Below are 25,909 nucleotides of genomic sequence, written 5' to 3' on the forward strand. Positions count from 1 at the left end.
ATATGGCCATGCAGAAGTGTATAGACCCACTTGCTGCCGCGGGACAACCCCTTTAAGATCAGCAACTTTTTCTATAATATACATACGAGAAACCCAGTTAGAGGACAGCAAGACCAAATGGTTACGTAAGCCAAGCATCGGATGGGGATACCACTCCACCTTATCTCATTTGGTGCATGCTGTGTCCATCCTTATTCATTGATCTGTAATTTTTCAACAACTTGACTTGCAAATTGACCGTTATGGTAGATATGTGTTCATTCATGTTATAGTTAAAGGAGATGTCTCGAGGAAGCAGTTAATTTTTTTTTTTGCCCAGTCCCCCCCATTAAACATACATAACTAAGCCCCCCTGTAAATGACATTCCTAGCTGGTTCGTACTTACCGTTCCAGCGTTTCAGCAACTTATAAAAGTTTCCCCAAGATGGCCGCCGGCTCTTTCCCCGTCGCTCGCTGCAGCCCGACGTGCGCGCTCCCGAGACGCCGCCAGCTGTGTCTCCATGGCAACCGGACGCATCGCAGCCGCCGACCAGACGCCCCGCAGCCGCCGACCAGACAGCAGGTAACCGGCGCTAGCCCCCGGCTCCCCAGCGCTAGACCCTCAGCCCAGGTGAAGGCCCCGGAGCCCAGCGCTAGGTTCCGGAGCCCAGCGCTAGTTCCCCCGGCCTAGCGGCAGCCCCCCCCGGCCTAGCGACAGCCCCCCCATCGCAGCGGCAGACCCCCCCGGCCTAGCGACAGCCCCCCCATCGCAGCGGCAGCCCCCCCGGCCTAGCGCTAGTTCCCCCATCACAGCGGCAGCCCCCCCCCCCGGCGCAGCGACAGCCCCCCCCGGCGCAGCCCGGCGCAGCGGCAGCCCCCCCCCCCGACCCATCACTTACCTGGGAGGCTTCTCGGGGCTACTGGGCTGGGCTGGGCTTCTCCGCTGGGCAGCTCCAGTTTCTGCACCTTCCTCTAACAGAGGATGGTGCAGAATGGCCGCTTCAGCGCGCTCCCGAGCAGTGACAGCTCGTCTGCGCATGCGCAGAAGAGCTGTAGCGGGGAGCACACTGAAGCGGCTCGTGCTGAATGGAGAAGACCGGACTGCGCAAGCGCGTCTAAAAAAGCAAGCTGCCAGCGAATTTAGACGGAACCATGGAGACGAGGACGCTAGCAACGGAGCAGGTAAGTGGAATAACTTCTGTATGGCTCATATTTAATGCACAATGTACATTACAAAGTGCATTAATATGGCCATACGGAAGTGTATAACCCCACTTGGTTTCGCGAGACCACCCCTTTAACTATTTTCCATGCTTTTAATGAGTATATATGTTCCTCTGCCAGTTCAGTGTTTAGTACTACACCCTGCCATACAATTTATGACTTGTAGACTTGGATGTGTTTGGGTTGCTCTTCTTGCTGGTGCTGTGTTGTAGTGGCAGTGGTTGCCCTGCAGTGCTACGGGCATTAGTGTAGGGACCCACTAAAATAAGGTTGCCATGAAGTGTTTAGTCGCCTTATACAATTTGACCAAAATATAACAGAACCTAATGTTTATAAATATTTGCTGAGAAACGCTATATCAATGTATAATATGTGGATATTTGTACATGTCTTTTTTTCTACATTTTTTTTCTACAGCTTTGTTACAATATTCCTATACTAATGTTATAATCTGCACACTTACCTCGTCTGATATTCAGTGTTCCTCTTCTGTTTGCTACTTCTTTCCTAGATTCTGTTGCAAAGGTTTTGGCCCCGAGAAAAGGTCCTGGGAACCGGAGGAAAATTTACACGCTTCTTCCCTTATTCATAAATTTCACAATTTCCCCACAAACCTAAGATAAATATTTTATCTTCTGCCCTTCCTGATCTTTGCCTGGTTACTGTGCACATACTCTGCCTGCCTTGATTTCTGCTCCACCTAACTATGATTTATTTCTGTTGCCTTGGTACTGCATCTCCATATCTACAATTTGGCTTCACATCAGACATTGCTAATAGAGATCACTCTGGAGATAGCGACCTGGGGAACCCTCTGAAAAGGGTTTTCCAATTTGCTGGGGTTAAGGCTGAAAAGCATACAATTTCTCAGACTCCACTGTCTGGATTAGCCTTAAACTAAACGTATTAAAAAACAAGTGGGTCCACATCTCCTTCAGGCCTTGTTACAGCTACATACATTATTTGACAAAAGTATTGGGATACCCACCAATCCTGTACTGTCAGCCAAAGGTATATACAAATCAGGTGGGAAGAGCTAGGCCATTGGTTATAATGGAGTCTACCCTCAACGTCAATGAGTACAGAGACGATCTGGACAATGTGGCATTGCCTACCCTGCGACAATACTTTGGTACAGCTCCATTTCTCTATCAACATGACCGAGCACCATGTCATACAACACACAGTGTTGAGGCTTGGTTTGATAAGCAGAGCATCTGCAAACTTCATTGGCCCGAGATCTTTGAGATGAACTAGAATGCTGTATCCGTGCATGCCCAACACGCCCATCATCCCCCGTATCACTGTCTGAAACTCTCTTCAAGTAAAGGAGGCAAAACTCTTCACACAACTATTGGAATTTGGTGGAAAGCACGCTTTGGAGGGTTACTGCAGTCATTGATGCCAAAGGCGGCCCAACACTGTATTGAAAAATGTGAATAAAATGAAATTTCATCACCTTTATGTATGTCTAAATATATTTTATCAACATAATGTACACCATTATTGAGTGTATATTGTTTGACAGTGATAAGATTCTTCAGAGTAAGACAAGCTTCAGAAGCCTATTGATAACTTATCCTCAATCAAGCCACTTATTAATGAACATGGAGGTACTCAAATATATTCTATTTAGAGTGGCAATGCTGTTACAGTCACAAAGGCAGCATTTTATTCTATAAACTTTGCTCTTTATCATTTAATCAGAGCACGAAATGGAAATTTATGACATTTTGCAAGCAGTATCTTATACTATTCATTGAGTTCCCGTCAAAACTGGGATTTCATATGGATAAAAAAAGACATATCTGTTTGCTTTTCTCTTACGTGTTCGCAAACTCTAATGACCCATTTTAATGCTAAATCTAGTCTGCTGATGAAAGTAGCTACACATGAACACCACTGGGCAAAGGGTGACCTATAAAGAACTGAAACAAATACATTGTAGCTAGCAGATGGAAAAAGTAACTAAAATAACAGATTTCGCAATTCTTGGCATACTGCAAATCATACCTTTTAGTATAAAATATATCAATACATTGAACTGGATGGACTGTTATACTGTGATTGAAGACTAACCCTACATTCAGCGGTCACTTTATTAGGTACACTTCTGCTCATTCATTTCAAATTACCACCCAAAGGGTCAATTTTTCTGCAATGGAAGAAAGAAGCTACTGTAGTTTGTGATGAATATCTATTTATTTATGTAAATTAACAAGTTTTGTAGTTTTCACTGTTGGGGCAGGCAACACAGGAATAAGGGTACAATGCACATAGCGGGCTTACAAAAATATGTATTTTTTATTTTAACAAAATAAACTTGGAAATTATGTTGACAGTAGAAGCTTCTGTTAATAGATAAGCAATATGTGGTTATTCAGAAACATTAGACCACCTAATTTACTCTAGGTAACAATCTATATATATAAAGACGAAAGCCCTCACTGACTCACTGACTGACTCACCAAAAGTTCTCCAACTTCCCGATGTCGCAGAAACATGAATTTTGGCACAAGCATAGATTATCTCCCAAATAGGAAAAGTAATTGGGTCCCAACTCGATTATTCAATTCTAGCGCAAAAGAATTAGCGCCAAAATTTAACGTACATAATCTAAATCTCTCACTTCCTAATGTCATAGAAACTTAAAATTTGGCACGGGCATTAAATATGTCATAAATAGGAAAAGGTAATAGATCTTAACTTGATTATTCAATTCTATGCACAAAAAAATTTGCGTCCAAATTTTACATACGGAATCTAATTATCTCACTTCACGGTGTCATAGAAACTCAAAATTTGGCACGAACAGTGATTATGTCATAAATAGGAAAAGCTAATGGGTCCCAACTCGATTATTCAATTCTATGCGCAAAAGAATTAGCGTCCAAATTTTATGTACGGAATGTAATTTTCTCACTTTCCAGTGTCATAGAAACGTGAAATTTGGCACGAGCATTGATTATGTCATAAGTAGGAAAAGTGAATGGGTCCCAACTCGATTATTCAATTCTAGCGCAAAAGAACTAGCGTCCAAATTTTACGCACGGAATCTTATTCTGTCACTTTCCGGTGTCATAGAAACATGAAATTTGGCACGAGCATTGATTATGTCATAAATAGGAAAAGTTAATGGGTCCTGACTCGATTATTCAATTCTAAGCGCAAAAGAATTAGCGTCCACATTTTACGTACAAAATCTAATTCTCTCACTTCCCGATGTCATAGAAACTTGAAATTTGGCACGAGCACTGATTATGTCATAAGTAGGAAAAGTCAATGCATCCCAACACGATTATTCAATTCTATGTGCAAAGAATTAGCGTCCAAATTTTACGTATGTAATGTAATTTTCTCACTTTCCGGTGTCATAGAAACGTGAAATTTGGCAGGAGCATTGATTATGTCATAAATAGGAAAAGCTAATGGGTCCCAACTCGATTATTTCCAAATCACAGAAGATCCGTTAAAAAGTAAAATTTTTATTATATTATCCTAAAAAACATACACACAGTGGGCTTAATCATCAACTGATGATAGGACAAAAACAAGACAACGAATAGAAACACATAAGGATGTGCTCATGTGGGACTTAGTGCAACTTATCCAAGGAGATTTCAAATCGCAGTCATATACATATGAGGTATGGCTGCATAGGTCTCCACTTGCGAAAAGTAGATGATTTCCACATACATAACTAGGGTGGCTTAAGTATGATTGTTTGACGTCACGTCTTACCACCCTGTCCCAAACCAGTTTCCACATACATAACTAGGGTGGCTTATGTATGATTGTTTCACGTCTTACCACCCTTGTCCTATCATCAGTTGATGTGTGTATGTTTTTTAGGATAATATAATAAAAATTTTACTTTTTAAGGGATCTTCTGTGATTTGGGCTTTTATGTAAATTAGTTCCCTCTGCCTCTGTGACTCTCAACTCGATTATTCAATTCTTTGCGCTAAAGAATTAGCGTCCAAATTTTACGTACGAAATGTAATTTTCTCACTTTCCGGTGTCATAGAAACGTGAAATTTGGCAGGTGCATTGATTATGTAATAAACAGGAAAAGCTAATGGGTCCCAACTAGAGATGAGCGAGCACCAAAATGCTCGGGTGCTTGTTACTCGAGACGAACTTTTCGCGATGCTCGAGGGTTCGTTTCCACTAACGAACCCCATTGAAGTCAATGGGCGACCCGAGCATTTTTGTATATCGCCGATGCTCGCTAAGGTTTTCATTTGTGAAAATTGGGGCAATTCAAGAAAGTGATGGGAACGACACAGCAACGGATAGGGCAGGCGAGGGGCTACATGTTGGGCTGCATCTCAAGTTCACAGGTCCCACTATTAAGCCACAATAGCGGCAAGAGTGGGCCCCCCCAACAACTTTTACTTCTGAAAAGCCCCCATTAGCAATGCATACCTTAGCTAAGCACCACACTACCTCCAACAAAGCACAATCACTGCCTGCATGACACTCCGCTGCCACTTCTCCTGGGTTACATGCTGCCCAACCCCCCCCCCCCTGCACGACCCAGTGTCCACAGCGTACACCAAATTGTCCCTGCACAGCCTTCAGCTGCCCTCATGCCACGCCACACTCATGTCTATTTATAAGTGCGTCTGCCAGAGGAACCGCAGGCACACACTGCAGAGGGTTGGCACGGCTAGGCAGCAACCCTCTTTAAAAGGGGCGGGGCGATAGCCCACAATGCTGTACAGAAGCAATGAGAAATATAATCTTGTGCCACCGCCATCAGGAGCTGAACACGTGGGCATAGCAATGGGGAACCTATGTGCCACACACTATTCATTCTGTCATTCTGTTATAAATAGTCACAGGCAGGTACAACTGGGAATCCCCAACTCCGCAATGGGAATTCCGTGTGCACCCACAGCATGGGTGGCTCCCTGGAACCCAACCCGCTGTACATAAATGTATCCCATTGCAGTGCCCTGGACAGCAGAGCTAACGTCAGATGAAATGCAGGTGGGCTTCGGCCCACACTGCATGCCCCAGTCAGACTGGGGTTCTTTAGAAGTGGACACAGATGCATTTACAACTCCGTGTGGACCCACAGCATGGGTGGCTCCCTGGAACCCACCGGCGGTACATAAAAATATCCCATTGCATTGCCCTTCACAGCTGATGTTACGTCAGCTGTAATGCAGGTGGGCAAAAAATTTATTGGATTACACTGTAGGCGAGGGCCCACAAAAATTGGTGTACCAACAGTACTAATGTACCTGAGAAAAATTGCCCATGTCCAACCGAGAGGGCAGGTGAAACCCATTAATCGCTTTGGTTTATGTGGCTTAATTGGTAACTAACTAGGCCTGGAGGCAGCCCAGTTAAAATAAAAATTGGTTGAGGTGAAAGTTTCAACGCTTTAATGAGCATTGAAACGTATAAAAATTGTTTAGAAAAATTATATGACTGAGCCTTGTGGGCCTAAGAAAAATTGCACGTTCGGCGTGATTACGTCAGGTTTCAGGAGGAGGACCAGGAGGAGGAGGATGAATATTATACACAGATTGATGAAGCAAAAAGGTCCCCGTTTTGGATGGTGATAGAGAACGATGCTTCCATCCGCGGGTGCAGCCTACGTATTGTTTATGTATCGCTGCTGTCCGCTGGTGGAGAAGAGAAGTCTGGGGAAATCCAGGCTTTGTTCATCTTGATGAGTGTAACCCTGTCGGCACTGTCGGTTGACAGGTGGGTACGCTTATCCGTGATGATTCCCCCAGCCACACTAAACACACTGTCTGACAAGACGCTAGCCGCAGGACAAGCAAGCATCTCCAGGGCATACAGCGTGAGTTTAGGCCACGTGTCCAGCTTCAACACCCAGTAGTTGTAGGGGGCAGAGGCGTCACCGAGGACGGTCGTGCGATCGGCTACGTACTCCCTCACCATCATTTTACAGTGCTCCCGTCAACTCAGCCTTGACTGGGGACCGGTGACACAGTCTTGCTGGGGAGCCATAAAGCTGTCAAAGGCCTTAGAGAGTGTTCCCCTGCCTGCGCTGTACATGCTGCCTGATCTCTGCGCCTCCCCTGCTACCTGGGCCGCGGAAATGCGCCTTCGGCCACTAGCGCTGTCGGATGGGAAGTTTACCATCAGTTTGTCCACCAGCGCCCTGTGGTATAGCATCATTCTCGAACCCCTTTCCTCTTCGGGAATGAGAGTGGAAAGGCTCTCCTTATACCGTGGGTTGAGCAGTGTGTACACCCAGTAATCCGTAGTGGCCAGAATGCGTGTAACGCGAGGGTCACGAGAAAGGCATCCTAACATGAAGTCAGCCATGTGTGCCAGGGTACCTGTACGCAACACATGGCTGTCCTCACTAGGAAGATCACTTTCAGGCTCCTCCTCCTCCTCTGGCCATACACGCTGAAAGGATGACAGGCAAGCTGCATCTGTACCCTCAGCAGTGGGCCAAGCTGTCTCTTCCCCCTCCTCCTCATGCTCCTCCCCCTCCTCCTCCTCCTCTGGCCATACACGCTGAAAGGATGACAGGCCAGCAGCATCTGTCCCCTCAGCAGTGGGCCAAGCTGTCTCTTCCCCCTCCTCCTCATGCTCCTCCCCCTCCTCCTCAACGCGCTGAGATATAGACATGAGGGTGCTCTGACTATCCAGCGACATACTGTCTTCCCCCGCCTCCGTTTCTGATTCCAAAGCGTCTGCCTTTATGCTTTGCAGGGAACTTCTCAAGAGGCATAGCAGAGGAATGGTGACGCTAATGATTGCAGCATCCCCGCTCACCATCTGGGTAGACTCCTCAAAGTTTCCAAGGACCTGGCAGATGGCTGCCAACCAGGCCCACTCTTCTGTAAATAATTGAGGAGGCTGACTCCCACTGCGCCGCCCATGTTGGAGTTGGTATTCCACTATAGCTCTACGCTGCTCATAGAGTCTGGCCAACATGTGGAGCGTAGAGTTCCACTGTGCGGGCACGTCACACAGCAGTCGGTGCACTGGCAGATTAAACCGATGTTGCAGTGTCCGCAGGGTGGCAGCGTGTGTGTGGGATTTGCGGAAATGTGCGCAGAGCTGGCGCACCTTTCCGAGCAGGTATGACAAGTGGGGGTAGCTTTTCAGAAAGCGCTGAACCACCAAATTAAAGACATGGGCCAGGCATGGCACGTGCGTGAGGCTGCCGAGCTGCAGAGCCGCCACCAGGTTACGGCCGTTGTCACACACGACCATGCCCGGTTGGAGGCTCAGCGGCGCAAGCCAGCGGTCGGTCTGCTCTGTCAGACCCTGCAGCAGTTCATGGGCCGTGTGGCTCTTCTCTCCTAAGCTGAGTAGTTTCAGCACAGCCTGCTGACGCTTGCCCACCGCTGTGCTGCCATGCCGCGTGACACCGACTGCTGGCGACGTGCTGCTGCTGACACATCTTGATTGCGAGACAGAGGTTGCGTAGGAGGAGGAGGGTGCTTTAGTGGAGGAAGCATACACCCCCGCAGATACCACCACCGAGCTGGAGCACGCAATTCGGGGGGTGGGTAGGACGTGAGCGGTCCCAGGCTCTGACTCTGTCCCAGCCTCCACTAAATTCATCCAATGTGCCATCAGGTAGATATAGTGGCCCTGCCCGCCTGTGCTTGTCCACGTGTCCGTTGTTAAGTGGACCTTGGCAGTAACCGCGTTGGTGAGGGCGCGTACAATGTTGCGGGAGACGTGGTCGTGCAGGGCTGCCTATACGGCAGCATCTCTAGGCTGATCAATTTTGCAATGTGCACGTTTAACGCTTGAGCGTGCGGGTGCGTGGCGTCATACTTGCTCTTGCGCTCAAACTGTGGCGCTAGCGACGTCTGGACGCTACGCCGAGAGACATTGCTGGATGGGGCCGAGGACAGCGGAGGTGAGGGTGTGGGTGCAGGCCAGGAGACGGTACTGCCTGTGTCCTCAGAGGGGGGTTGGATCTCAGTGGCAGGTTGGGGCACAGGGGGAGAGGCAGTGGTGCAAACCGGAGGCGGTGAACGGGCATCGTCCCACCTTGTGGGGTGCTTGGCCATCATATGCCTGCGCATGCTGGTGGTGGTGCCTCCCCAGCTGATCTTGGCGCGACAAAGGTTGCACACCACTGTTCGTCGGTCGTCAGGCGTCTCTGTGAAAAACTGCCACACCGTAGAGCACCTTGACCTCTGCAGGGTGGCATGGCGCGAGGGGGCGCTTTGGGAACCAGTTGGTGGATTATTCGGTCTGGCCCTGCCTCTACCCCTGGCCACCGCACTGGCTCGGCCTGTGCCCACACCCTGACTTGGGCCTCCGCGTCCTCGCCCGCGTCCACGTCCTATAGGCCTACCCCTACCCCTCAGCATGGTGTATTACCAGTAGTGCAGGAACAGAACGCTGTAATTAAATGTGCCGCTTATTGGCCTGTTTTTGGAGGCTGACTTCGTTTATGGAACGCCAGGAAATAATTTGGCGCACGCCTGCTGTAACACTTAGCTGGCTGCGTATTTATTTGTAGAACTACTACACCCAGCACACACGGACCCAGAACACTGAGCACAGTGACAGGCAGGCCAAATAGATTTTTTGCCCAATATTTTTGAGAAAAGGACCACTGCGTATATTCAAACAATAATATATGTCTTCTGGCCCTGGAGTGTGTGACAGAACTGCAGAGTGTTGCACTGTTATTAACTGCAACAGAGCGGTGATTTCAGAGCCAGGAAATAATTTGGCACACGCCTGCTGTAACACTTAGCTGGCTGCGTATTTATTTGTAGAACTACTACACCCAGCACACACGGACCCAGAACACTGAGCACAGTGACAGGCAGGCCAAATAGATTTTTTGCCCAATATTTTTTTCTAAAGGACCACTGCGTATATTCAATCTATAATATGTCTTCTGGCCCTGCCTACACAATTTTGTCCCTGGAGTGTGTCACGGAACTGCAGAGTGTTGCACTGTTATTAACTGCAACAGAGCGGTGATTTCAGAGCCAGGAAATAATTTGGCGCAAGCCTGCTGTAACACTTAGCTGGCTGCGTATGATTTTGGAGAACTACTACCCCCAGCACACACGGACCCAGAACACTGAGCACAGTGACAGGCAGGCCAAATAAACTTTTTTCCTATATTTTTTAGAAAAGGCCCACTGCGTATATTTAATCAATAATATATGTCTTCTGTCCCTGGAGTGTGTCACAGAACTGCAGAGTGTTGCACTGTTATTAACTGCCACAGAGCGGTGATTGCAGAGCCAGGAAATAATTTGGCGCAAGCCTGCTGTAACACTCAGCTGGCTGCGTATGATTTTGGAGAACTACTACCCCCAGCACACGCGGACCCAGAACACTGAGCACAGTGACAGGCAGGCCAAATAAATTTTTTTCCTATATTTTTTAGAAAAGGCCCACTGCGTATATTCAATCAATAATATATGTCTTCTGTCCCTGGAGTGTGTCACAGAACTGCAGAGTGTTGCACTGTTATTAACTGCAACAGAGCGGTGATTTCAGAGCCAGGAAATAATTTGGCGCAAGCCTGCTGTAACATTTAGCTGGCTGCGTATGATTTTGGAGAACTACTACCTCCAGCACACACGGACCCAGAACACTGAGCACAGTGACAGGCAGGCCAAATAGATTTTTTCCCCAATATTTCTTTAAAAAGGCCCACTGCGTATATTCAATCAATAATATATGTATTCTGTCCCTGCCTACACACTTCTGTCCCTGGAGTATTACTGCAGGGCGCAATGCTCTGCACGGCCGATATACCAAAAAAAAAAATGTGCAACACTGCAAAAAGCAGCCTCCACACTACTGCACACGGTTAGATGTGGCCCTAAGAAGGACCGTTGGGGTTCTTGAAGCCTAAAATAACTCCTAACACTCTCCCTACAGCAGCTCCAACACTATAGCACTGTCCCTCAGCTATGTCACAACGCATCTGAGGCGAGCCGCGGGAGGGGCCGATTTTTATACTCGGGTGACACCTGATCTCGCCAGCCACTCACTGCAGGGGGGTGGTATAGGGCTTGAACGTCGCAGGGGGAAGTTGTAATGCCTTCCCTGTCTTTCAATTGGCCAGAAAAGCGCGCTAACGTCTCAGAGATGAAAGTCAAAGTAACTCGAACATCGCGTGGTACTCGTTACGAGTAACGAGCATCTCGAACACGCTAATACTCGAACGAGTATCGAGCTCGGACGAGTACGTTCGCTCATCTCTAGTCCCAACTCAATTATTCAATTCTAAGTGCAAAAGAATTAGTGTCGAAATTTTACGTACGGAATGTAATTTTCTCACTTTCCGGTGTCATAGAAACATGAAATTTGGCACGAGCATTGATTATGTCATAAATAGGAAAAGCTAATGGGTCCCAACTCAATTATTCAATTCTATGCGCAAAAGAATTAGCGTCCAAATTTTACGTACGGAATGTAATTTTCTCACTTTCCGGTGTCATAGAAACGTGAAATTTGGCAGGAGCATTGATTATGTCATAAATAGGAAAAGCTAATGGGTCCCAACTCAATTATTCAATTCTATGCGCAAAAGAATTAGCGTCCAAATTTTACGTACGGAATGTAATTTTCTCACTTTCCGGTGTCATAGAAACGTGAAATTTGGCACGAGCATTGATTATGTCATAAATAGGAAAAGCTAATGGGTCCCAACTCAATTATTCAATTCTATGCGCAAAAGAATTAGCGTCCAAATTTTACGTACGGAATGTAATTTTCTCACTTTCCGGTGTCATAGAAACGTGAAATTTGGCAGGAGCATTGATTATGTCATAAATAGGAAAAGCTAATGGGTCCCAACTCGATTATTTCCAAATCACAGAAGATCCGTTAAAAAGTAAAATTTTTATTATATTATCCTAAAAAACATACACACAGTGGGCTTAATCATCAACTGATGATAGGACAAAGACAAGACAACGAATAGAAACACATAAGGATGTGCTCATGTGGGACTTAGTGCAACTTATCCAAGGAGATTTCAAATCGCAGTCATATACATATGAGGTATGGCTGCATAGGTCTCCACTTGCGAAAAGTAGATGTTTTCCACATACATAACTAGGGTGGCTTAAGTATGATTGTTTGACGTCACGTCTTACCACCCTGTCCCAAACCAGTTTCCACATACATAACTAGGGTGGCTTAAGTATGATTGTTTCACGTCTTACCACCCTTGTCCTATCATCAGTTGATGTGTGTATGTTTTTTAGGATAATATAATAAAAATTTTACTTTTTAAGGGATCTTCTGTGATTTGGGCTTTTATGTAAATTAGTTCCCTCTGCCTCTGTGACTCTCAACTCGATTATTCAATTCTATGCGCAAAAGAATTAGCGTCCAAATTTTACGTACGGAATGTAATTTTCTCACTTTCCGGTGTCATAGAAACTTGAAATTTGGCAGGAGCATTGATTATGTCATAAATAGGAAAAGCTAATGGGTCCCAACTCGATTATTCAATTCTAGCGCAAAAGAACTAGCGTCCAAATTTTACGTACGGAATCTAATTCTCTCACTTTTTGGTGTCATAGAAACATGAAATTTGGAACGGGAATTGATTATGTCATAAATAGGTAAAGTTAATGGGTCCCACCTCGATTGTTCAATTCTAAGCGCAAAAGAATTAGCGTTCACATTTTACGTACGAAATCTAATTCTCTCACTTCCTGATGTCATTTTATATAAAGGAAACGTCGCATGGTTACCTCCACGTGGTGTTTCCTGGGTAACGCAGAGAGCTATGCAAAATGGTGAACATATGTTTTTCCGGTATCTCTAAAGTAACCACGACTTAATAAGATTTTCCGTGTGAACACCAGATAAACACCAGTACCAAATTAACTCGGGCGAAGCCAGGTATATCAGCTAGTTGGTTATAAATCACAAAGATCTGCAACACACTTCAACTGTAGAATACGTGGTAGTACCACTGAAAATTTCAACCGAGCAATGACAATCGCCCGTACACAGTCCGAAAGTACCGTTATCCAATAATCTGTCTGCAACTGGCGGATGAATATGTGTTCCTCTGAAGTTGGTTTAAGTTTTTATATTTTAACTGGCAGGCCAGCTTCTACCCATGTGCACATGTTGGGCTTTTTCCTGAGGGCCAACTTCACATATCTCCAGCGTGTTGCGTGTTCGGTACCATAAGGTAGGTGGCCTGCCTTTGGACGTCTGTTGGGGGTACCCCAATTCTCAGAGCTACAGGATGATGTGAATCCTTTGTATCAGTCTTTCTAACTGTAGTCAATGCAGCTTTGTTATCTCAGCATCATCAGTTCTGGTGCATTATTGAGCTGTACTTCTCAAACACCTGCTGCCTTCTTTCTTGTGCAGCTGTCCCTCTCTAACAAGCACAGAATCTCCAGGATACATCTTGAATGGCTCCCCAAGCCGACTCCTCACTCCTTTGGCAGCTCTCTTTCCTAGCAATGCAGTCTCTCTTAAGGCTCAATACCACTGGAATTGCTTTCCCGCTTGCAGCTCTCTATGATCTCACATTTTACAGATCTCCCACCGGACCTCTGAAGCCAATGGGAAGATACACAGAACACTCCAGAGAGAAATACACAAACTGCAGTTATATATGATGGCCAGTAGAGATCGCCCTTATACTCTCAAGAATTCATAACTATAGGAACTATAATAGAGCTCATTACAGCACAAACTTGAACCTGGACTCTCTTCTTACACAGTCATACACATTGTTTACAAATTTATTGAATTTTCATTTCTTTAAACTTTTTTCTCATCAACATATCTACTAGAGATGAGCGAACACCAAAATGTTCGGGTGTTCGTTATTCGAAACAAACTTCCCGCGATGTTCGAGGGTTCGTTTCGAATAACGAACCCCATTGAAGTCAATGGGCGACCCGAACATTTTTGTATTTCGCCGATGCTCGCTAAGGTTTTCATGTGTGAAAATCTGGGCAATTCAAGAAAGTGATGGGAACGACACAGCAACGGATAGGGCAGGCGAGGGGCTACATGTTGGGCTGCATCTCAAGTTCACAGGTCCCACTATTAAGCCAGAATACCGGCAAGAGTGGGGCCCCCCCCTCCCAACAACTTTTACTTCTGAAAAGCCATCATTAGCATGGCATACCTTTGCTAAGCACCACACTACCTCCAACAAAGCACAATCACCGCCTGCATGAAACTCCACTGCCACTACTACTGGGTTACATGCTGCCCAACCGCCCCCCCTCCCCCCCCACAGCGCACACCAAAGTGTCCCTGCGCAGCCTTCAGCTGCCCTCATGCCACACCACCCTCATGTCTATTTAGAAGTGCGTCTGCCATGACGAGGGACCGCAGGCACACACTGCACAGGGTTGGCACGGCTAGGCAGCGACCCTCTTTAAAAGGGGCGGGGCGATAGCCCACAATGCTGTACAGAAGCAATGAGAAATAGAATCCTGTGCCACCGCCATCAGGAGCTGCACACGTGGGCATAGCAATGGGGAACCTATGTGCCACACACTATTCATTCTGTCAAGGTGTCTGCATGCCCCAGTTAGACCGGGCTTTTTAATTCATAGACACAGGCAGGTACAACTCCCTATTGTGAAGTCCCTGTCGACCGACAGCATGGGTGGCTCCCTGGAACCCACCGGCGGTACACAAAAATATCCCATTGCATTGCCCAACACAGCTGAGGTAGTAATGTCGTGTGTAATACAGGTGGGCTTCGGCCCACACTGCATGCCCCAGTCTGACTGGGGTTCTTTAGAAGTGGACACATGTAGGTTACACTCCCTGTGGACCCACAGCATGGGTGGGTGCCAGGAAGCCACCGGCGGTACATAGAAATATCCCATTGCATTGCCCAACACAGCTGAGGTAGTAATGCCGTGCGTAATACAGGTGGGCTTCGGCCCACACTGCATGCCCCAGTCAGACTGGGGTTCTTTACAAGTGGACACATGTAGGTTACACTCCGTGTGCACCTACAGCATGGGTGGCTCCCTGGAACCCACCGGCGATACACAAAAATATCCCATTGCATTGCCCAACACAGCTGAGGTAGTAATGTCGTGCGTAATACAGGTGGGCTTCGGCCCACACTGCATGCCCCAGTCTGACTGGGGTTCTTTAGAAGTGGACACATGTAGGTTACACTCCCTGTGGACCCACAGCATGGGTGGGTGCCAGGAAGCCACCGGCGGTACATAGAAATATCCCATTGCATTGCCCAACACAGCTGAGGTAGTAATGTCGTGCGTAATACAGGTGGGCTTCGGCCCACACTGCATGCCCCAGTCAGACTGGGGTTCTTTACAAGTGGACACATGTAGGTTACACTCCGTGTGCACCTACAGCATGGGTGGCTCCCTGGAACCCACCGGCGGTACACAAAAATATCCCATTGCATTGCCCAACACAGCTGAGGTAGTAATGTCGTGCGTAATACAGGTGGGCTTCGGCCCACACTGCATGCCCCAGTCAGACTGGGGTTCTTTACAAGTGGAAACAGATGCATTTATAATTCCCTGTGGACCCACTGCCTGGGTGGGTGCCAGGAAGCCACCGGCGGTACATAGAAATATCCCATTGCATTGCCCAACACAGCTGAGGTAGTAATGTCGTGCTTAATGCAGGTGGGCTAAAAATTTATTTGATTACACTGTAGGCGAGGGCCCACAAAAATTGCTGTATCAACAGTACTAATGTACATCCCAAAAATTGTCCATGGCCAGCCAAGAGGGCAGGTGAAACCCATTAATCGCTTTGGTTAATGTGGCTTAAGTGGTAACTAGGCCTGGAGGCAGCCCAGTGTAACGAAAAATGGGTTCAAGTTACATTTCCAACGCTTTTAAGCGCATTGAAACTTTTAAAAATTGTTTAGAAAAATTATTTGAGTGAGCCTTGTGGCCCTAAGAAAAATTGCCCGTTCAGCGTGATTACGTGAGGTTTCAGGAGGAGTAGCAGGAGGAGGAGGAGGAGGAATATTAGACACAGATTGATGAAGCAGAAATGTCCCCGTTTTGGATGGTGAGAGAGAACGTAGCTTCCATCCGCGGGTGCAGCCTACGTATTGCTTACGTATCGCTGATGTCCGCTGGTGGAGAAGAGAAGTCTGAGGAAATCCAGGCTTTGTTCATCTTGATGAGTGTTAGCCTGTCGGCACTGTCGGTTGACAGGCGGGTACGCTTATCTGTGATGATTCCCCCAGCCGCACTAAACACCCTCTCCGACAAGACGCTAGCCGCAGGACAAGCAAGCACCTCCAGGGCATACAGCGCTAGTTCAGGCCATGTGTCCAGCTTCGACACCCAGTAGTTGTAGGTGGCAGAGGCGTCACGGAGGACGGTCGTGCGATCGGCTACGTACTCCCTCACCATCCTTTTACAGTGCTCCCGCCGACTCAGCCTTGACTGGGGAGCGGTGACACAGTCTTGGTGGGGAGCCATAAAGCTGTCCAGGCCCTTAAAGACTGTTGCACTGCCTGGGATGTACATGCTGCTCGATCTCCGCACCTCCCCTGCTACCTTGCCCTCGGTACTGCGCCTTCTGCCACTAGCGCTGTCGGATGGGAATTTTACCATCAGCTTGTCCGCAAGGGTCCTGTGGTATAGCAACACTCTCGAACCCCTTTCCTCTTCGGGAATGAGAGCGGGCAGGTTCTCCTTATAGCGTGGGTCGAGCAGTGTGTATACCCAGTAATCCGTTGTGGCCAGAATGCGTGCAACGCGAGGGTCACGAGAAAGGCATCCTAACATGAAGTCAGCCATGTGTGCCAGGGTACCAGTACGCAACACATGGCTGTCTTCACTAGGAAGATCACTTTCAGGATCCTCCTCCTCCTCCTCCTCCTCAGGCCATACACGCTGAAAGGATGACAGGCAATCAGCCGGTGTACCGCCAGCAGCGGGCCAAGCTGTCTCTTCCCCCTCCTCCTCATCCTCCTCATGCTCCTCCTCCTCCTCCTGTACGCGCTGAGAAATAGACAGGAGGGTGCCCTGACTATCCAGCGGCATACTGTCTTCCACCGCCCCCGTTTCCGAGCGCAAAGCAGCTGCCTTTATGCTTTGCAGGGAATTTCTCAAGATGCATAGCAGAGGAATGGTGACGCTAATGATTGTAGCATCGCCGCTCACCACCTGGGTAGACTCCTCAAAATTACCAAGGACATGGCAGATGTCTGCCAACCAGGCCCACTCTTCTGAAAGGAATTGAGGAGGCTGACTCCCACTGCGCCGCCCATGTTGGAGTTGGTATTCGACTATAGCTCTACGCTGTTCATAGAGCCTGGCCAACATGTGGAGCGTAGAGTTCCACCGTGTGGGCACGTCGCACAGCAGTCGGTGCACTGGCAGCTTAAAGTGATGTTGCAGGGTGCGCAGGGTGGCAGCGTCCGTGTGGGACTTGCGGAAATGTGCGCAGAGCCGGCGCGCCTTTACGAGCAGGTCTGACAAGCGTGGGTAGCTTTTCAGAAAGCGCTGAACCACCAAATTAAAGACGTGGGCCAGGCATGGCACGTGCGTGAGGCTGCCGAGCTGCAGAGCCGCCACCAGGTTACGGCCGTTGTCACACACGACCATGCCCGGTTGGAGGCTCAGCGGCGCAAGCCAGCGGTCGGTCTGCTGTGTCAGACCCTGCAGCAGTTCGTGGGCCTTGTGCCTCTTATCGCCTAAGCTGAGTAGTTTCAGCACGGCCTGCTGACGCTTGCCCACCGCTGTGCTGCCACACCGCGCGACACCGACTGCTGGCGACATACTGCTGCTAACACATCTTGATTGCGAGACAGAGGTTGCGGAGGAGGAGGAGGAGGAGTGTGCTTTAGTGGAGGAAGCATACACCTCCGCAGATACCAGCACCGAGCTGGGGCCCACAATTCTGGGGGTGGGTAGGACGTGAGCGGTCCCAGGCTCTGACTCTGTCCCAGCCTCCACTAAATTCACCCAATGTGCCGTCAGGGAGATGTAGTGGCCCTGCCCGCCTGTGCTTGTCCACGTGTCCGTAGTTAAGTGGACCGTGGCAGTAACCGCGTTGGTGAGGGCGCGTACAATGTTGCGGGAGACGTGGTCGTGCAGGGCTGGGACGGCACATCGGGAAAAGTAGTGGCGACTGGGAACTGAGTAGCGCGGGGCCGCCGCCTCCATGATACTTTTGAAGGACTCAGTTTCCACAACCCTATACGGCAGCATCTCAAGGCTGATGAATTTGGCTATGCGGACGGTTAACGTTTGAGCGTGCGGGTGCGTGGCGGCGTACTTGCGCTTGCGCTCGAACACTTGCGCAAGCGACGGCTGGACGGTGCGCTGAACTACACTGCTGGATGGGGCCGAGGACAGCGGAGATGAGGGTGTGGGTGCAGGCCATGAGGCGGTAGTGCCTGTGTCCTGAGAGGGGGGTTGCATCTCAGTGGCAGGTTGGGGCACAGGGGGAGAGGCAGGGGTGCAAACCGGAGGCGCTGAACGGCCTTCGTCCCACCTTGTGGGGTGCTTGGCCATCATATGTCTGCGCATGGTGGTGGTGGTGAGGCTGTTGGTGTTGGCTCCCCGGCTGAGCTTTGCGCGACAAAGGTTGCACACCACTGTTCGTCGGTCGTTAGGCGTCTCTGTGAAAAACTGCCAGACCTTAGAGCACCTCGGCCTCTGCAGGGTGGCATGGCGCGAGGGGGCGCTTTGGGAAACACTTGGTGGATTATTCGGTCTGGCCCTGCCTCTACCCCTGGCCACCGCACTGCCTCTTGCAACCTGCCCTGCTGATGCCCTTGACTCCCCCTCTGAAGACCTGTCCTCCTGAGTAAGCGTTGCACACCAGGTGGGGTCAGTCACCTCATCGTCCTGCTGCTCTTCCTCCGAATCCTCTGTGCGCTGCTCCCTCGGACTTACTGCCCTTACTACTACCTCACTGCAAGACAACTGTGTCTGATCGTCATCGTCCTCCTCACCCACAGAAAGTTGTTGAGACAGTTGGCGGAAGTCCCCAGCCTCTTCCCCCGGACCCTGGGAACTTTCGAATGGTTGGGCATCAGTGACGATAAACTCCTCTGGTGGGAGAGGAACCGCTGCTGCCCAATCTAAGCAGGGGCCCGAGAACAGTTCCTGGGAGTGTTCCCGCTCCTGAGCAGGTGTCATTGTAGTGGAGTGAGGAGGCTGGGAGGAAGGAGGAGCAGCAGACAGAGGATTCGGATTTGCAGCAGTGGACGGCGCAGAACTGCGTGTTGACGATAGGTTGCTCGAAGCACTTTCTGCCATCCAGGACAGGACCTGCTCACACTGCTCATTTTCTAATAACCGTCTCCCGCGTGGACCCATTAATTGGGCGATGAATGTGGGGACGCCAGAAACGTGCCTCTCTCCTAATCGCGCAGCAGTCGGCTGCGACACACCTGGATCAGGAGCTCGGCCTGTGCCCACACCCTGACTTGGCCCTCCGCGTCCTCGGCCGCGTCCACGTCCTCTAGGCCTACCCCTACCCCTCAGCATGCTGTATTACCAGTGATTTGATTTCACAGGCAGGAAATAAATTGGCGCAAGACTGCAGGCCAAATATAATTTTTTCCCTTTTTTGAAAACGAAAGGCCCCACTGCCTCTAGTGAATGAATAATCTAAGTTTAATAACTGTGCTGTGGCCCTGCTAATGTGTCACAGAACGTGAGGGTAGCAGAGTTATTATAACTCTGGCAGAGCAGGTATTTTTTTCCCAATTAAGGAAAGCAAATGGCGAAGCCAGCAGTAAAACGTAGCTGGGTGCGTCTGATTTTTAAACGTTGCACACGCAGCCGACACGTACACACAGCCCTTAGGACGGACAGAGGCAGGACAAATAGTTTTTTTTTTCAGTTTTTTTTCCACCAAAAGGCAGCACTGCGTATATTCAATGAACATGAGAAGTTTAATAACTGTGCTGTGGCCCTGCTAATGTGTCACAGAACGTGAGGGTAGCAGAGTTATTATAACTCTGGCAGAGCAGGTATTTTTTTCCCAATTAAGGAAAGCAAATGGCGAAGCCAGCAGTAAAACGTAGCTGGGTGCGTCTGATTTTTAAACGTTGCACACGCAGCCGACACGTACACACAGCCCTTAGGACGGACAGAAGCAGGACAAATAGTTTTTTCTTCAGTTTTTTTCCACCAAAAGGCAGCACTGCGTATATTCAATGAACATGAGAAGTTTAATAACTGTGCTGTGGCCCTGCTAATGTGTCACAAAACGTGAGGGTAGCAGAGTTATTATAACTCTGGCAGAGCAGGTATTTTTTTTCCAAATTAAGGAAAGCAAATGGCGAAGCCAGCAGTAAAACGTAGCTGGGTGCGTCTGATTTTTAAACGTTGCACACGCAGCCGACACGTGTCCACCGCCCTTAGGACGGACAGAGGCAGGACAAATAGAAAATTTTTCAGTTTTTTTCCACCAAAAGGCAGCACTGCGTATATTCAATGAACATGAGAAGTTTAATAACTGTGCTGTGGCCCTGCTAATGTGTCACAGAACGTGAGGGTAGCAGAGTTATTATAACTCTGGCAGAGCAGGTATTTTTTTTCCAAATTAAGGAAAGCAAATGGCGAAGCCAGCAGTAAAACGTAGCTGGGTGCGTCTGATTTTTAAACGTTGCACACGCAGCCGACACGTGTCCACAGCCCTTAGGACGGACAGAGCCAGGTCAAATAGATTTTTTTCACTTGTTTTACAAGCAAAAGGCCGCACTGCGTATATTCAATGAATAATAACTGTGTTGTGGCCCTGCCTACACAATTCTTTCCCTGCAGTATCAATGGAGGGTGCAATGCTCTGCAGAGGCGATTTTGAGAAGAAAAAAAATATGCAGCACAGCTAACAGCAGCCAGCACAGTACTGCACACGGTTAAATATGGCCCTAGAAAGGACCGTTGAGGTTCTTGAAGGCTACACTCACTCCTAACACTCTCCCTGCCTATGCAACACTTCTGTCCCTAATGCCGGGTGCAACGCTCTGCAGAGGCGATTTTGAGAAAAAAAAATTTTGCAACTGCTAACAGCAGCCAACACACAGCTATCAGTGGCCCTAATAAGGACCTTTGGGGGTCTTGAAGCCTACACTAACTACCAATTCTTTCCCTACAGCAGCTCCGGTACAAACAGCACTGTCCCTCATCTAACTCACAAGGCATCTGAGGCGAGCCGCGGGAGGGGCTGACTTTTATATTAGGCGGACACCTGATCTCGCCAGCCACTCACAGCAGGGGGGTGGTATAGGGCTTAAACGTTGCAGGGGGAAGTTGTAATGCCTTCCCTGTCTTTCAATTGGCCAGAAAAGCGCGCAAACGTCTCAGGGAAGGAAGTGAAAGTAACCCGAACACCGCATGGTGTTCGTTACGAATAACGAACATCCCGAACACCCTAATATCCGCACGGATATCAAGTTCGGACGAACACGTTCGCTCATCTCTAATATCTACCCTTAAAGCTGGGTTCACACGGGACGGATTTGCCGCGGTTTTGCTGCATTCCTTACGTTGCGGTTTTGCCGCAAAAGAACTGCTTCTGCAGCAGAACCGGTTCAAACGTTTTTTTTTTACTTGCGGATTTTCCTGTGTATTTTTGCTGATTTTTTGGCTTGGAAAATCCACAAGCATTTTTTCCCGCAGCGCTTTTTTACTTTTGCAAAAAAGCGCTGCGGAAAATCCAAAAGAATTGACATGCTGCATATTCCGCCCTGTGAGAACAGCTTTATGGCCAAACACATTTGCACTGCATTGCATTGCAAACGCAGCGGTTTTGCCGCAGTGTGGATATGCAACGGCAAACCGGAGCAAAACCACGGCAAATCTGCCTGTGTGAACCTAGCCTAACAGCGATCACAGCAATACAAATGCAGTACATTCTATTGGTCAACTTGTCTAAAGTTTTGGCTCCAATTGCAGCCCACTTCTCTTCTAGCAACTCCCTAAATTGATTTTACCTTGTAACTTGCAGATCTCGAACACTGCTGTCCAGATGATCCCAAAGAAGTTCAATTGGATTGGAGGCCAAACCATGTTGTTCAACACTTGTTGTCATTTTTTTGAGTGGCATACTTTTTGCAAAGACAGGAGGTAGTTTTGGGATGTAATTGGTTGGAAACCACAACCAATAATACGGATTCCAGAATTGCATGATACATCTAGATGTTGTGATAGGACTTGGAGTCCATGATTCCTTTGATTTTTAATTAGTCATCAACTGCACCATTTCTGAAACTTCCACAGACCATAATGGAACCTCTTCTTTTATGCTTGACTGTGGGCTGAAAAAACCATAGCCTTACCTGTCGCAGAATGAAGAAACTTTCTGCCTTTTGGACCCAAACACCTCAAACTTTGATTAGTCTGTGAAAAAACACCTACCACTGATTAGTAGTCTAACTGCTATGCTTTATAGATCACAATAGTCTTTTCTTTTTAATAGTGGCTATAAGCAACAGTTTTTGGTTTGTAGCACATCCCTTCAAGCCACTGGCCACAAGGCAGCATTTGAAGGTCATGAGTGATACATTTTCTTCCTTGATTCCTTGATTGATTCTTCCTTGAATCTGTCCCATTTTGTACCCACTCTGATAAAGGTGTCTTCCTGTTTTGTGGTCACATGAGGCTTTCAGGTCATGGTCCATCATGTACATATGGCTGGTCACCCCCAAAAGTCAGCACTGGCCGTGTAACCCATTCATAGATGAATGACTGCCTGTTTAAACCGAACAATACCGCAGGAGATCAATGATAATTTTTGGGTCTGCATAAAAAATTCATTCAGCAATAATCTTATGATTTATTGCTGATCATTCGCTGCATGTGTTTACACCAAAATTTAATGAAAAACACTCGATCAAATTGTTATATGCATACTAATTGTGCTCTGCATAAAGATCTCTTAGTTAATGCCAAAAATTGTGCTAAAATTTGCTGAAATTGTTTGGTGCACAATGTTTCATTTAAGCCTTACTCCTTTTCACAAAGCCACACCCTTTTGTCGAACGAGTTAAAAGTGTCTAAAAACACATAATAAATGTGGTGCAAACCATGTAAGACAGAGGTGTCTTACCCCCTTAAGGACCAGATACTTTTGTGGTGGTTTAACTCCCCAATTTTTTCCTTCAGCTGCCAAAATTATTTCTGCTGTGTTTTTTTTTTCCGTGACATATAGGGCTATTTTTTATATGTTTTTCGCTGACTTTTTCCCGTTTTTAGTTTATTGTTGGTAAAAAGCTAAAAAAAAGATTTTTCTTTTACATTTATAGTTATATTTTTAATTAGTATATTTATAAAGTAAAGGAATGGGTTTCTCATTTTGCTTCGAATGTTTTGATATATAATATGTATGGTTTTGCATTACAGGGTGCACACAGCGAACGGTTTTGGTTGGTGTTGGCTTTGGATTCTTTTTTTTCTTATGCATATATTTTTATTTTATTCTGTAATTTTGTTTTACTTATTCATGTAATTATTTTTTTTACTTTCTATCTCCCCCATAATCTCATATAAGACCTCTGGGGGACATTCACATGTTTTTTTTTATTTGACACTTTTTCACTGTAGCTGAGGCATCCATAAGAGCCCCAGTAACAGGGAAAAGCATCCCCCACAGTGACATTAGTCACTGGCAGATCTAATCAAGGTCTGTAAAGACCCTGCAGCTCTGCTGTGCCAGGGTATCCCGGTAGTCACGTGACTGCCGGCTAGTGTAGTGGAAGTTATACTTCCACTTTCACTTTGTAGTACATTGCGCTCATTGAGCAGCAGCTAGTAAATGTGGAAGGACAGAACCTTATCTGTTTACAGTGGCAGTTCTGTAACATTTTAAGAGGTTGTATTCTATTCTACAAACATAAAAAGTCTTTGCTTACGATAAAACGACCCTCCAGTTTCTGGTCAAAATTCTGTCCCAGGACTGGAAGGGGAGGGGGACATATTCCCAGCATTTGTTCTTCTCTGCCAGTCTTCCAATTAGTTGGTTCCAGATCTGGTTTTTGGCCATCCAAGATGACCACTGCAATCTTTGGACTACCTAATAATGACAATATATTGGTAGTGTTAGTCTATTAATGCACTATATCTGCTCTCTCATTGGCCAGAGTTGCTCATGTAAACAGCACTGGTCAATCAGAGAGCCTTGCACAGTGTGCATTAGTTAGATTAAAAATTGGTGCAGCGATCTAGGACGGCCCAAAACAGGCATGTTGGAAGGATGGCAGAGAAAAATAACTGCACGATTTTGTCCCGAAACCGGAAGGGTAATTTAACAATTTCTGTCAACAGTTTATGGATGACTTTTTGTATATTATTACAGAAGTTAGTACGTGATCTTCAGTTTATATATTTTTCATGAAATAGTTTGGCAATGTTCTGCTCAGCCATCCCACATTGTGTTAATTCAAACTCCATGCAAACTAGACATTATGAATAAAAATACAGAATGTTCTTCATTTTTCAAATAACCTCCATAATGAGACATATCAATCATTTTAAGTTGTGTATCTTCATTACAGAGCTTAAAAAGCAAACAAAAGTTGTCTGATCACTTTTTGGCTCAGCCTCCAATCCAATTTTTCAGTGAAATGAGAAAACGATGACAATTTATGGAACTGCTTCTATTTATTATCATCTATTTCCAAATATCTTCAGTGCCATTTTAGGAGGAGTGACTGATTCTTGTACAACAAGAGAAATATTAAAGAAGTTCTCCTTTACTAAATCTGAAATTAGATATAGCATTTACACAGCACCACTTTGCCCAACTGACATTAACTTCTCTAATCAGATGCAATCAGGCTTTATTCAAATTAGTGTCAAAGCTTCCACTCATGATAAAGCCATGATAGCTTTGCTCATTCAGTTTTCAAAGTGACTTTGATGAATCCTAACACATTGCATTGACTGATAATGGGGTCAACCAAGTTTTCCTTAAAGTTCTTATGTTTTTAAAGGGAACCTGTCATGTCCCCACAGCACCATAAACTAAGTTATAGTGCTATTAGGGAATGTGACATGGAGACAGGTGATATATTTTTTGTTGATCCAGCGCTGTCACGCGGTTCGTGAACATTCTCTCCCATAGACTTGTATACATTTTCTCTGTGATTGATTTAGAATTACATGCCTGTCATTTAAATATATGGCCATCCATGTAATACATTCTAATAATAATAATAATGTTTATTTGCATAGCGCCAACTTATTCACAGCGCTTTCACGTATAAGAGAACACAGACAATACAACAATTACATGTGATATACAATCAGTTTGAAACAAACGGTGTGGGGGTGATATAGGAGGTACAAGGGGGGGGGGATGACATGGGGGAACACAGGCAGTACGGGAATTACATGTGGAAATAAGTTATTAAAAAGCAAACAGGGTGGGGGTAGTAAGGACGTGCAGGGGTAGAGGTCATATGCGATAAGCTGGGTGGAAGGTGTGGGGAGCCATAGGGAGGGGCAGGGGGACTAGGCCAGGAGTTTTGGTATGCTCCCTGAAGAGGTGCATTTTTAAGGCACGTCTTAAGTTTTATGTATCGGAAATTGTCCAGATCCCATGGGGTAGAGCATTCCAGAGGATGAGTGCTCCTCTGGTGAAGTTCTGGAGGTGAGAGTGTGAGATTTGTATTAGGTTGGGGAGGGGGTTATTCTGAGTGTCATAGTGGGCTGGGTGGTGTACGGACAGGAGGGAGGCGATGTACGGTGGCGCGGCACCATGGAGAGCTTTGTGGGTGAGGGTGAGAAGTTTAAATGTAGTTCT

This window comes from Eleutherodactylus coqui, chromosome 7 (genome assembly GCF_035609145.1).
Source record: "Eleutherodactylus coqui strain aEleCoq1 chromosome 7, aEleCoq1.hap1, whole genome shotgun sequence".
NCBI lineage: Eukaryota > Metazoa > Chordata > Amphibia > Anura > Eleutherodactylidae > Eleutherodactylus > Eleutherodactylus coqui.